The sequence below is a fragment of the Tamandua tetradactyla genome, chromosome 12, assembly GCF_023851605.1.
Source record: "Tamandua tetradactyla isolate mTamTet1 chromosome 12, mTamTet1.pri, whole genome shotgun sequence".
Lineage (NCBI taxonomy): Eukaryota > Metazoa > Chordata > Mammalia > Pilosa > Myrmecophagidae > Tamandua > Tamandua tetradactyla.
This window is the reverse complement of record NC_135338.1, coordinates 73,518,180-73,530,795: the sequence shown is the minus strand read 5'-3', so window position 1 is coordinate 73,530,795 and position 12,616 is coordinate 73,518,180. Positions and strand designations below refer to the sequence as shown.

Below are 12,616 nucleotides of genomic sequence, written 5' to 3'. Positions count from 1 at the left end.
ACAATGTTGCTTCCTGTTGAAACAGAGCTTGAAGGATATTAAAGAATGATGAGAAAGAGAGAGAGAAAGGAAGAAAAGAACAACAGACACAAATGGGTTCAGGGGGTCTGAAGCTTAACTCTACATCGGACATCAGACATCAGACAACTTTATTCTCAACCAGATCCTAGTTATATACCACAGGATGTCAATAGACATGCAGGCATTTCCTGAGGGAGCAAAGTTCTTATCTTACAGTGTTCTTCATACTTAACATAACCATTTGGGGTAAACATTCTCTTCCTCCCAGACTGCTCCACATAACAATCTCCACAGTTTACTGCCGCCATCCTGAGGCCAGCTGCTTCCAACAAATTCTGCAGATCTTGTTTTAAACCTTTGGCTCCTACATGACAGTGATTTGAGAGTAGACAACAAAATAAAAGCTTACCAGACATCTCTTTGTGGCAGAGTTTTTTCTTTCCTTTCTTTTTTTTTTTTAAACTGGGACCAGATCTTACAGAACCTATTCAAGGTACATAGCAGAACAATAAAGAAGATCAAGGCTACTGCTCATTATTATTTTTATCTCTTATACTTTGTAAAACTTTACATTTCCAACACTCCAGAGAGTATTCATATACACAGTTAAACGACATGTCCCTGAATTATAACATTATAAATGTTAACTGTATAATGTTTCACAATTTCTTATTTTGTAACTCTTCATAGAAATAAGCAATGAAATATTACTTTCATCTTTTGAAATGGTATTTTTTTCAAGGCAGTGTCCCTTTGGTATTAAGGTGGGGGGGAGTTAATGTTTCCTTTTTTCACAGAAATCATTATGAAGTCATGGACATTTAAAAATTTTGAAAAGGTTTGGCAAGCATCTGATCATGCTACTCCTTCGCTCAATATTTTTTTACAGGCTCTCCAGCTCCCAGAGTAGAGTCCTAGCTCCTTAGTTTTCCCTCATACCAGACCTTTCATGACCTGACTCTTGCTTCCTGCTCTAGCTCCACTTTCAAGCTTATCTCTCCCCATGTAGTTACGCCTTTACTATTTACAGTTTCCTTAGCACAGAATGCATTCCCATCTTCAGTCTACTGCATATGATTTCCCAGCCACCCAAACTGTTTGTGTTGGCTTGAAATGTTGTGTACCCCAGAAAAGCCATGTTCTTTAATCTTCATTCAATATTGCTGGGTGGGATCTTTCTGATTAAGTTGTGTCAATGGAGATGTGACCCACCCAATTGTGGGTGGGACCTTTCAATTAGGTGGTTTACATGTAGATGTGTCTCTCCCCATTCAGGGTGGGGTTGCTTACTAGACTCCTTTTAGAGGGAACCATTTTGGAAAAAGCTTCAGAGCCCACACAGCTTTTGGAAATGCAGAAAGAAAAGACCCCTGGGGAAGCATTTGAAGTGAGAAACAGAAGGAAAGCTAGCAGACATCACCATGGGTCTTCCCAGCTGACAGAAACCCCGAATGTCATTCGCCCTTTCTTGAGTCAAGGTATACTTTCTCTGAATGCCTTAATTTGGACATTTTTTATAGCCATTGACCTGTAAACTTGCAATTTAATAAATTCCCTTTTTAAAAGTCATTCCATTTCTTGTATATTGCATTCCAGCAGCTTTAACAAACCAAATCTTTTTCCTTTTTCAACTGAAAACTCCCATTCATGCTCTGAAACCCAGCTCAGATGGGTCATTCCCCTGGAAAGCCTCCTGATTCTCCTCTGCACTCTCTCCTGATCATGTACACATTTCTGTTACTTACATTTACCTGGATAATTTCACTCATCTCCATATATCCAAAGCTAGCACAGTGTCTTGCACACAGTAAACATTGCATAAATATTTGTCAAATCAAGACAGATTTATTCTTTACACAAATGTAGAATTGTCCACTTTATGCTGGGCACTGCTCTAGTTTCCTGAGATTCAAAATTAGTGAGACACAGACCTTGTTGTGCCTTTAGGAACCCACAGTCCAGTGGGACATGCACAGATAATTAAGTGATGATGGGATATAGGCAGCTGTTTCATCTTTTCTCATTCTTGCTTTTTCCCCTCAACTGGCTATAGCTTGAAAGCATAATTCATATTTATTGCTTGGTGTCTTTCTTCAACAGAATTTTTCATTTCCTATATTCAGTTTCTGAAGTCATTTAATAGAACATTTTTCTATTTCTCTCTTCACTCTAGTATGAGAAAGACTTCTCAAACAGGCTAAGTAGCTCCCAAAGTTGCCACTTCCCAAGGAAGTGAGCTCCCTGTGACTGGAGATGTGCAAGGCAGGTCTGGCAACCACCTGGCCTGGGTGGAAGGATAGAAAAGAAATTGATGCTCAAAAAGACTGTTGGAACCAGATAAACTTGAAAGTATTTCTAACCTTGATTCTAAGAAAAATAAATCAAGTCTAAACCAAGAACACAAGGGTGAACTTCAAAAATGCTGTTATCTACTCAATCCCTGGGCCACGGGCCCTGGAAAGAAAAACAAGCTCTCTTCATCTCTTCCAATATTCTTTCTCAAACCATTTTATGTAATAGACTGGAGCTCTTGCCAGATCAAATTGGAAGCATTCCCAGGGATCTCCAGGCTCTGCAGTTCTAAAGTTCTGCAGACTTTATCTTTGCTTTGCGATAATCCCAAATGAAAACCAGCTGGGCCCGTGCAGAAAGGAAGATGGGGGTGACAGACAGCACAGGGGCTTCTGGTGAGTCCCTGCTTGTTCAGGAGTCCTAACATAGAGTCCACCCAAGGAGTCCTTTAAAGGACTCCCACCATAAGCCAAATAGTTCAGGAAATTTCCTCTACTCTTCTAAGTAAAAACAATAATAATTATTTTTATAATAATAATATTATAATAATATTATTATTATTAATTATTGTTTTCCTCATTTAGGAAATTAATCAGTGACATATAAAATCACCATTGGGGGGCGGGCCGCGGTGGCTCAGCGGGCAAAGTGCTTGCCTGCTATGCCGGAGGACCTCGGTTCGATTCCCGGCCCCAGCCCATGTAACAAAAACGGAGAAACAGAATACAATAAAACAAGAAAATGTTTAAAAATGTTTCCCTTTCTTCCTTCCTTCCTTCCTTCTATCCTTCCTTCCTTCTCTCTGTCTTTCCTTTAAAAAAAAAAAAAAAAAAAAAAATCACCATTGGGAGCTCCTAATCTGCAACAGCTTTTCCAAGTTATCCTGAGACAATCTCTCGCCAGGCAGCACAAAAATTAAAAAGCAAGTACAGTGACTTTATTTAAGTAATTGTACAATGCATCTTAGGTTTAAAAAAAAGAAAACTTTTTAAAGGTTCCCTTTTCTTCCCCAAACCCCTGCTCTGCATGTAATTGCGTCAATAAAATTTTGCACTGACTACTGGGACTCAGCTTATCTCCATGGGTTGTTGAATGCACTATCTCTCTCTAGTGTCAGTCCAATAAGGGTTAAAGTCCTGCCAAGCCCCCTAGACACATTAAGTCACCTCTTTGAGCTTCCCTATCCTTATTTGCAGAATGCTGGTAATAAAGCCCACCAGTAGGCTGTTTTGTATTAAATTGAGTAATATGTGTGATATCTGCTCGGTATTTAGCACTGTGCATGGCTCAGGATAAGCACTACAACATTATTGTTGATTATTGGCTATTGGTATTGATGAAGTCTCACTGTCTGCAAATTCTGCTTCATTAGGCCCCCAGCAAGGCCTGTCTCAAGTCGTTAGTGACTTTTTTCAGTTTATTCCTAGACTTTCTGATTCAACAGTAGTCTCCGCCAGGCACGAAAAGTAAATGGAAGAGAGCCAACGCCCTTGGCAATGAAAGCCTCCTCCCTGACTCTGCTTAGGCTTCTTTGTTGGAATTTCCCTGGATCATGGAATTGGCCAAGATGACCGTCAATCAGCATGTGGATCACTGAGGGGACCATGGGGTGTGAGCAGATATTTAGAAAAGTCAAGAAGGGGAGGAGTTGGGGAGAAGTCCACTGCAGACGTCACACACAGACTGCTGTACAGACGGCAGCCATATAGGGACCTGTGGCCTGAGAGACAGAAGAGGTGAGCCTGATGCGGGACTGAGACCAGTAGGACCCTGAAGACTGCAGAGGGTGAGTAGCTTATTTGTCTGGCTTTCCATTCAAGGGACAAGGGAAAGGCAACGGCTTCTTTGTCTTTTGGGGATCTAAAAAGGAAAACTAAGCTCTGTTCCTGCCCTGTTACTAGCAACTTGTGCAAACTTGAGCAAGTCACCAGCTTTCTCTGGGCCTATTTTCTCATCTTTACAATAGATAGATCTAAGTGCAATTCTTAGTATTTGTACAGTGCTTTAGAGTTGGCACTTTTCCAAACAGTAGCTCATTTAGTCCTGTTGCTTGTCATGATTCTAGAGATAAAGAAACTAATGTCTAACAGACGGCTATTCAGCTAATACAAAGCCAGACTGGGCCTTAAATTCTGGTCTCCTGGCACAAATTCTAGCTTCTAGCAAGTGCATTATTCCCTCCAGCTCTGAAATCTGAAAGTTCCCAGGATCTCTGCCACCTTCAGTGCTACTTTCTTTTGCTCCAATGCTCTCACTCTCTACTTCCCTCTGGCTGTCCAGGTCTCTTCTCTGTTCCTCTTCCCAGAATTACCTTTCTCATTCTATAGGTCTGCAGCACTAATTTTGTTTTCTGAGAAGGGGTGAATACCAGATACCCCGTCTCTTCCCTCCAGAGTTGGCACTTGAGTGCACCTTGTTTTCCAGAGTTCCCTGTGTGTTGGACCATATCTTCCCATAAGGTGTCAAGGGGAGAAGTAGGCAGGAACCATTTAACTTTCAGGGCAGCGGTTCTCCAAGTGCGGGCCCAGACCACCCATGCACAGGTCACAAACATCCAAGATGTTGGTTAAATATGCAGATTCCTGGGTCCCCATCCCAAACTTAGAGAATCTGAATGTGCATTTTGTGTCTGAGAGGCACTTACTACCATTTGGAAACCACTACTCTTAAAAAAACTGTGCCTTTGAGACATGGAGGGCTGTCTTGAAAGATCAAAGGGAGTGTGAGGAAGCCAGAGTGAGGAGCTGGTTTCAGTTCCAGGGCATCAGAAACATGTAGGCCTGCTTCACTGAAGGTTAAGCTGAGTCTGTTGGCTTCTCTGGAGCTGGTGTGGGATCACCTGGGAAGCTCAGGGCAGCCGTATCTTTGAAAAAGCTACCTGGCTGATATTGTTGAGAGCCACTGAGGATGAGAAGGTCTGGATTTGAAGTTCCCTTCTACCTTTTCAAGCTCTGGAACCTGGGATGAGTCATCAAGCCCATTTTTGTAGTGGCATAACAGGGATAATGATGATAATAATAACGGCTACTTCATTAGACTACCCAAATGAGAGATAAAGTGGCTGGCAAACCAAAGGTCTGAGGTCCCTACCTCAGAGCACATGGGGGAGACTAACTTGAGGTACTGGTGGAAGACTAACTTGAGGTTGTCAAGCACCTATACTTCTAGCTGCAGGCACCCTGAGCCAGACATAGAGCTCCTCTCCATACTCCCTGCTCTCCTGTCACCTCCGGAGTGAGTCTTTGAGCAGTTCACTGTCTGCAGCTCCAGCAGTTCACCAGGACCATATGTTTATAGAAAGGAGAGAGAGAGGTCCTGGGCAGTGATGTATACAGAGAACCAGAGGACCCCAGAGCCTAGGACTTAGGCTTGGTTCTGCCTAATAAAAGAAAAACTTTTCATACAATTTAGGATCTCATAGCTTTATTGAGCAATTCATGAATCAGGCAGCATTCCATTCAGAAAGTAGAGGGGAGCTCCCCTGAGGGGGTGGTAAGAAGCTCATATAGGACAAATGTGAAAGCGACTGAAGAAATATTCTGATTGGCTGACATTAAGTGTCCTTTTCATAATAGAGAGTCTTACAGAAAGGGAAGCAGATATACATTGATTAGCAGGGTATACTCATCCAATCTGATAAGTTCTCTCTACTGGACCAAAACTAGTTTTATCACCAGGTATTGTTCATCATCTACCCTGTATAGGGTTGCTTTAGTTTGCTAGCTGCCGGAATGCAATATACCAGAAGCAGAATGGCTTTTAAAAAGGGGAATTTAATGAATTGCTAGTTTACTGTTTTAAGGCCAAGAAAATGACCCAATTAAAGCAAGTCTATAGAAATGTCCAACCTAAGGCATGCAGGAAACAATACTTTGATTTAAGAAGGCCAATGAAGTTCAGGATTTCTCTCTCAAGTGAGAAGGCGCATGGCAAACACAGTCAGGGTTCCTCTCTCATCTGGAAGGGCACATGGCGAACATAGCGTCATTTGCTAGCTTCTTCTCCTGGCTTCCTGTTTCATGAAGCTCCCCAGGAGGCATTTTCCTTCTTCAGCTCCAAAGATCGTTGGCTGGTGGACTCTGCTTCTCGTGGCTGTGTCATTCTGCTCTCTCTGAATCTTCCATTCTCCAAATGTTTCCTCTTTTATAGGACTCCAGAAACTTCTCAAGACCCACCCAAATGGGTGGAGACATGTCATCACCTAATCCAGTTTAACAACCACTCTTAATGAAATCACATCTCCGGGGAGATGATCTGATTACAATTTCAAACATACAGTATTGAATAGGGATTATTTTACCTTTATGAAATGGGATTTTGATGAACACGTGGCTTTTCTAGGGTCCATACATCCTTTCAAACCAGCACAAGGGTGCTCCATTTTCTCAGAAAACCCCTGCAGGTCAATTGCTTTCATCCTAGGAAAAGCCTTTTCGGAAAAGAGTCTTCTTCCAGCAACACCCAATGCAGGTGGCCATTTTATTTTACTTAGCAGCCCCAAGTCACTGCAGGGTCCCTGGAAGGGCATCTGCTCTCTCTGTGTCCCCTCTGGGAAATGGGGGCTCTCTTAGTTTGCCAGGCTGCTATGACACATACCATGCAATAGGTTGGCTTAAACAACAAGAACTTATTATCTCTCAGTTTTGAGGCTAGGAGAAGTTGAAAATCAAGATAGCAGCAAGTCTGGCTTTCTTTTGGAGTCTGTACGTTCTGGTGTGACTGTCATACTCCTTGGGGTTCCTTGGCTTGTATCTCTGCCTTCTCTCACATGGCAACATCCTCTTCTTTCTGGCTTCTGTGACTTCTTGGTCTTCTTTATAAGACCTCCAGTAATCTGTATTAAGACCCACCTTGATTCAGTTGGACCACACTTTAACTAAGATAATATCTTCAAGAGAGACAGTACTGTACTGTTCACACCCACAGGAATGTGGATTAAGATTAAGACCATGTTTAAACTGGGCTACACAATTCACTCTACCACAGGGGGTAATACCTGAAACTTGTTGACTTTGAATGTTGTGTGAGTTTATAGGTGTGAAAAAGGAGAAAAATGTACTGAACACCTATATGTGCTAGCCCGGTGTTCTTGCACTGCCACACACCCCTGCAAGGTTAACCTGTTAGTCCCCTTTCAAAGATGAGGAAATGAAGCATAAGCACACATATGCTGGAGCATGTAGAGGTGTGTGTCCACATATATTCATACATACACACATATATACACATTGTTCCAACCCAGCTCTCTAAGGACTCAGATCAGGGCAGCCACTAGATCAAAGAACACTCCAGGCATGGAATTAGACATGAGTTTTATTAGGATTAATGAACAAGAGAGGGTCCCTGATGGTGGCCATTGGGAGAATGGAAATAACAATCCACAAAGCAGGGGTGCAAGGGGCAGCTTATAAGGGTTTGGGACAAGGACATTCCATAGGGTATGAGAACAGAGATTCAGCAGGGTCTCATGACACAGGAGTTGGGAGATTTGTATCAACATATACGTCAGGGGAGAGGAATTTTTTTTTTAGTTAATTTTAAATTTTTTTTAAAAAATACCAAAAACACCAAACAAACACAAACATTCGTAACTTTTGATCATTCCATTCTACATATATAATCAATAATTCACAATATCATCACATAGTTGCATATTCATCATCATGATCATATCTTGGAATACTTGCATTTATTCAGATAAAGAAATTAAAAGAAAACAGAAAAAAATTCATACATACCATACCCCCCACCCCCACCCCTCCCCTTCACCGATCACCAGCATTTCACTCTAAATTTATTTTAACATTTGTTAGGGGAGAGGAGTTTTAATGCCTTACAAGATAAGTGGTTTACAATACCATCTGTACATTGCTTCCTTCCTGAGGAAGTCTGCTGACCTTTAACTTCTGTCCCGGTCATGAAGTCTGCTTCATGCAGCGACTCACTCTCAATATGGAGGGAGAGCCTAGGCACTGGGTCTCCGTAATCCACCCCCATGCAGCAGGCTCTGTTGGCCAAAAGACAGACATTGCATCCATATTCCACAACATAGTATAAGAGACAACAGAACACCAGGAGTACCCCCCCCACACACACACAGAGATAAAAACCAAAGAAAGAGATGCTGCCATGGCCAAGAAAAGGAATCAAACTATTTACATAACGGGTTTACTGATAATTGATCAATCTGATGTATGTGCTCTTGCATTTGATTTAAAACTTGTAAAACATTGCACAAATGATTAGGAATATATACGCAACACTGCCCATTAATTAAGGCACAGGTGCCGTCTTGCGCTGCACTGAGGATGTCCAAGGCCATTCTATTTTGTAAAACTACTTTTCTAAGCTATGTGATTTCTTCACTTAGCAAAGACATGCTACTGTGGAATCATTAACAGTGATTAATGATTGGCTAAAGTTGCCGCGTTTTTCTATAACTATTGCAGTTCCATCTGGTGGAGCTAAAGAATAATTTCACTATGGGGTGCATTTTATTCCATATCTAGCATCAACCATTTCCCAATTACTATGAGTATGGGGTAAAGAGTCATATAAGGTAGCGGGGACATAGGGCTGTCCCCACATACAACATTCTGTCCAGTTTTAGGGTAAATAGGGCTAACCATATTGCCCACAAGTCCACAGCCAGCCTTCCATGGGGAAGGACATACCCCCTGTTGGTTGGAGATATTTTGCCAGTAGAAAAGACTATTGTTTTGTAGCTTAACTGTAAAGCTACACCCCACATCATGAATTCCATCAACGTGTTCCATACTGATCGGGGCAACATGGTCTATTGTTAGAGCTTCTACGTCAGTCTCCATAAACCATCATATACAGCATATCCCAATACTGGTCGGGGCTTGTTCACCTGTTCTTGTACAAGGGAGAAGATGCAAGCCTTGGTCTCATTATAGGATGGTGTTCTAATGTGCTAGCTGCTGGAATGTGATACACCAGAAACAGAATGGCTTTTAAAAGTGGGAATTTAGTAAGTTGGAAGTTTACAGTTCTAAGGCCATGAAAATGCCCCAATTAAAGCAAGGATATAGAAATGTCCAATTTAAGGCATCCAGGGAAAGATACTTCAGTTCAAGAAGGCCAATGAAGTTCAGAGGTTTTCTCTCAACTGTAAAGGCACATGGCGAACATGGCAATGTCTGCTAGTTTTCTTTCTAGGCTTCTTGTTTCATGAAGCTCCCCCAGGAGCATTTTCCTTCTTCATCTCCAAAGGTCTCTGGCTGCGTGGGCTCTCATGGGTCTCATGGCTCTTTTCAAAATGTTTCCCTTTTAAAGGATTTCAGCAAACTAATCAAGCCCCACCTGAAATGGATGGAGTCACATCTCCCTCTAATCAAAGGTTAATACCCACATTTGGATGTGTCACATCTCCATGGGGATAATCTAATTAGCTTTCCAACCTACAGTGCGGAATAGAGATTAACAGAAAGGGTGCCTCCACAAGATGGATCAGGATTAAAACATGGCTTTTCTAGGGTACATAATCCTTTCAAGCCAGCACAGATTATAATTGGACTTCAGTTTTAAATGAGAAGATTCTTTTCCAGATTTTCTGATGTGCTGAATTCAGCCAGGCCAGCGAGTATTCTACCCAATCCAATTCAAAGATGGCATGTCTGTGCAAACCCAAATTGGGTTTGATTGTAGGCATGAGTGACTGCTGAAACTCACTGCAGGAAGATGTTCGCTAGGATGCTATGGGTAAAAAGGAAGACGTTTATGGAAACTATAAGAGGTAATTCCTGCTGACCTAACAATACACATGCTAGAGTTCCACTGGTTGATAACAGGCAAAGGAACATTATGGGGAGATTTTAAATACCAGATATTCTTCCTCTGCAAGTCTTCTACGATTACATCGATTGTTAATCTGGGTATAAGAAGGGTTGTACAATCATGCATAAGGTTCCCATGGGAATAGGAAGCCCCCAGATTGATGATAAAAATTTTAACAGGCATTTAAATTGTAAATTGAGGTCTTGCTACATTATTTGGGGTAGCTCCTACTACCAAGGGACTTAGGATTCTTTTTTTTTTAATTAAAAAAAATTAACTAACACAACATTTAGAAATCATTCCATTCTACATATGCAATCAGTAATTCTCAATATCATCACATAGATGTATGATCATCATTTCTGAGTACATTTGCATCGATTTAGAAAAAGAAATAGCAAGACAACAGAAAAAGAAATAAAATGATAATGTAGAGAAAAAAATAAAAATAAAAAATACAAAAAATATATATAAAAAAACAAAACAAAACAAAAAAACTATAGCTCAGATGCAGCTTCATTCAGGGTTTTAACATGATTACATTAAAATTAGGTAGTATTGTGCTGTCCATTTTTGAGTTTTTGTATCCAGTCCTGTTGCACAGTCTGTATCCCTTCAGCTACAATTACCCACTATCTTACCCTATTTCTAACTCCTGATGGTCTCTGTTACCAATGACATATGCCAAGTTTATTCTCTAATGTCGGTTCACATCAGTGGGACCATACAGTATTTGTCCTTTAGTTTTTGGCTAGTCTCACTCAGCATAATGTTCTCTAGATCCATCCATGTTATTACATGCTTCATAAGTTTATTCTGTCTTAAAACTGCATAATATTCCATCGTATGTATATACCACAGTTTATTTAGCCACTCGTCTGTTGATGGACATTTTGGCTGTTTCCATCTCTTTGCAATTGTAAATAATGCTGCTATAAACATTGGTGTGCAAATGTCCGTTTGTGTCTTTGCCCTTAAGTCCTTTGAGTAGATACCTAGCAATGGTATTGCTGGGTCGTATGGCAATTCTATGTTCAGTTTTTTGAGGAACCGCCAAACTGCCTTCCACAGTGGTTGCACCATTTGACATTCCCACCAACAGTGGATAAGTGTGCCTCTTTCTCTGCATCCTCTCCAGCACTTGTCATTTTCTGTTTTGTTGATAATGGCCATTCTGGTGGGTGTGAGATGATATCTCATTGTGGTTTTGATTTGCATTTCTCTAATGGCCAGGGACATTGAGCATCTCTTCATGTGCCTTTTGGCTATTTGTATTTCCTCTTCTGAGAGGTGTCTGTTCAAGTCTTTTTCCCATTTTGTAATTGGGTTGGCTGTCTTTTTGTTGTTGAGTTGAACATTCTCTTTATAAATTCGGATACTAGACCTTTATCTGATATGTCGTTTCCAAATATTGTCTCCCATTGTGTAAGCTGTCTTTCTACTTTCTTGATGAAGTTCTTTGATGCACAGAAGTGTTTGATTTTGAGGAGCTCCCATTTATTTATTTCTTTCTTCAGTGCTCTTGCTTTAGGTTTAAGGTCCATAAAACTGCCTCCAATTGTAAGATTCATAAGATATCTCCCTATATTTTCCTCTAACTGTTTTATGGTCTTAGACATAATGTTTAGATCTTTGATCCATTTTGAGTTAACTTTTGTATAGGGTGTGAGATATGGGTCCTCTTTCATTCTTTTGCATATGGATGTCCAGTTCTCTAGGCACCATTTATTGAACAGACTGTTCTGTCCCAGGTGAGTTGGCTTGACTGCCTTATCAAAGATCAAATGTCCATAGATGAGAGGGTCTATATCTGAGCACTCTGTTCAATTCCATTGGTCGATATATCTATCTTTATGCAAATACCATGCTGCTTTGACCACTGTGGCTTCATAATATACCTTAAAGTCTGGCAGCATGAGACCTCCAGCTTTGTTTTTTTTCCTCAAGATACTTTTAGCAATTCGGGGCACCCTGCCCTTCCAGATAAATTTGCTTATTGGTTTTTCTATTTCCGAAAAATAAGTTGTCGGGATTTTGATTGGTATTGCATTGAATCTGTAAATCAATTTAGGTAAGATTAACATCTTAACTATATTTAGTCTTCCAATCCATGAACACAGTATGCTCTTCCATCTATTTAGGTCTTCTGTGATTTCTTTTAACAGTTTTTTGTAGTTTTTTTGTATAGGTCTTTTGTCTCTTTAGTTAAATTTATTCCTAGGTATTTTATTCTTTTAGTTGCAGTTGTAAATGGAATTCATTTCTTGATTTCCCCCTCAGCTTGTTCATTGCTAGTGTATAGAAACACTACAGATTTTTGAATGTTGATCTTGTAACCTGCTACTTTGCTGTACTCATTTATTAGCTCTAGTAGTTTTGTTGTGGATTTTTCTGGGTTTTCGACGTATAGTATCATATCATCTGCAAACAGTGATAGTTTTACTTCTTCCTTTCCAATTTTGATGCCTTGTATTTCTTTTTCTTGTCTAATTGCTCTGGCTAG

The 12,616-nt window shown here is 40.6% G+C and overlaps 1 protein-coding gene across 1 annotated transcript in view; it reads left to right on the top strand.

Annotated features, from left to right (window-relative positions):
- Window positions 1–3,859: 3,859 nt before the first annotated feature.
- NOX5 (NADPH oxidase 5) overlaps window positions 3,860–12,616 on the top strand; it is a 52,093-nt gene continuing 43,336 nt past the window's right edge. The window contains exon 1 of the mRNA XM_077123948.1: window positions 3,860–4,099. The gene's annotated coding sequence lies outside the window, so the exon portion shown is untranslated. The remainder of the gene's footprint in view (window positions 4,100–12,616) is intronic.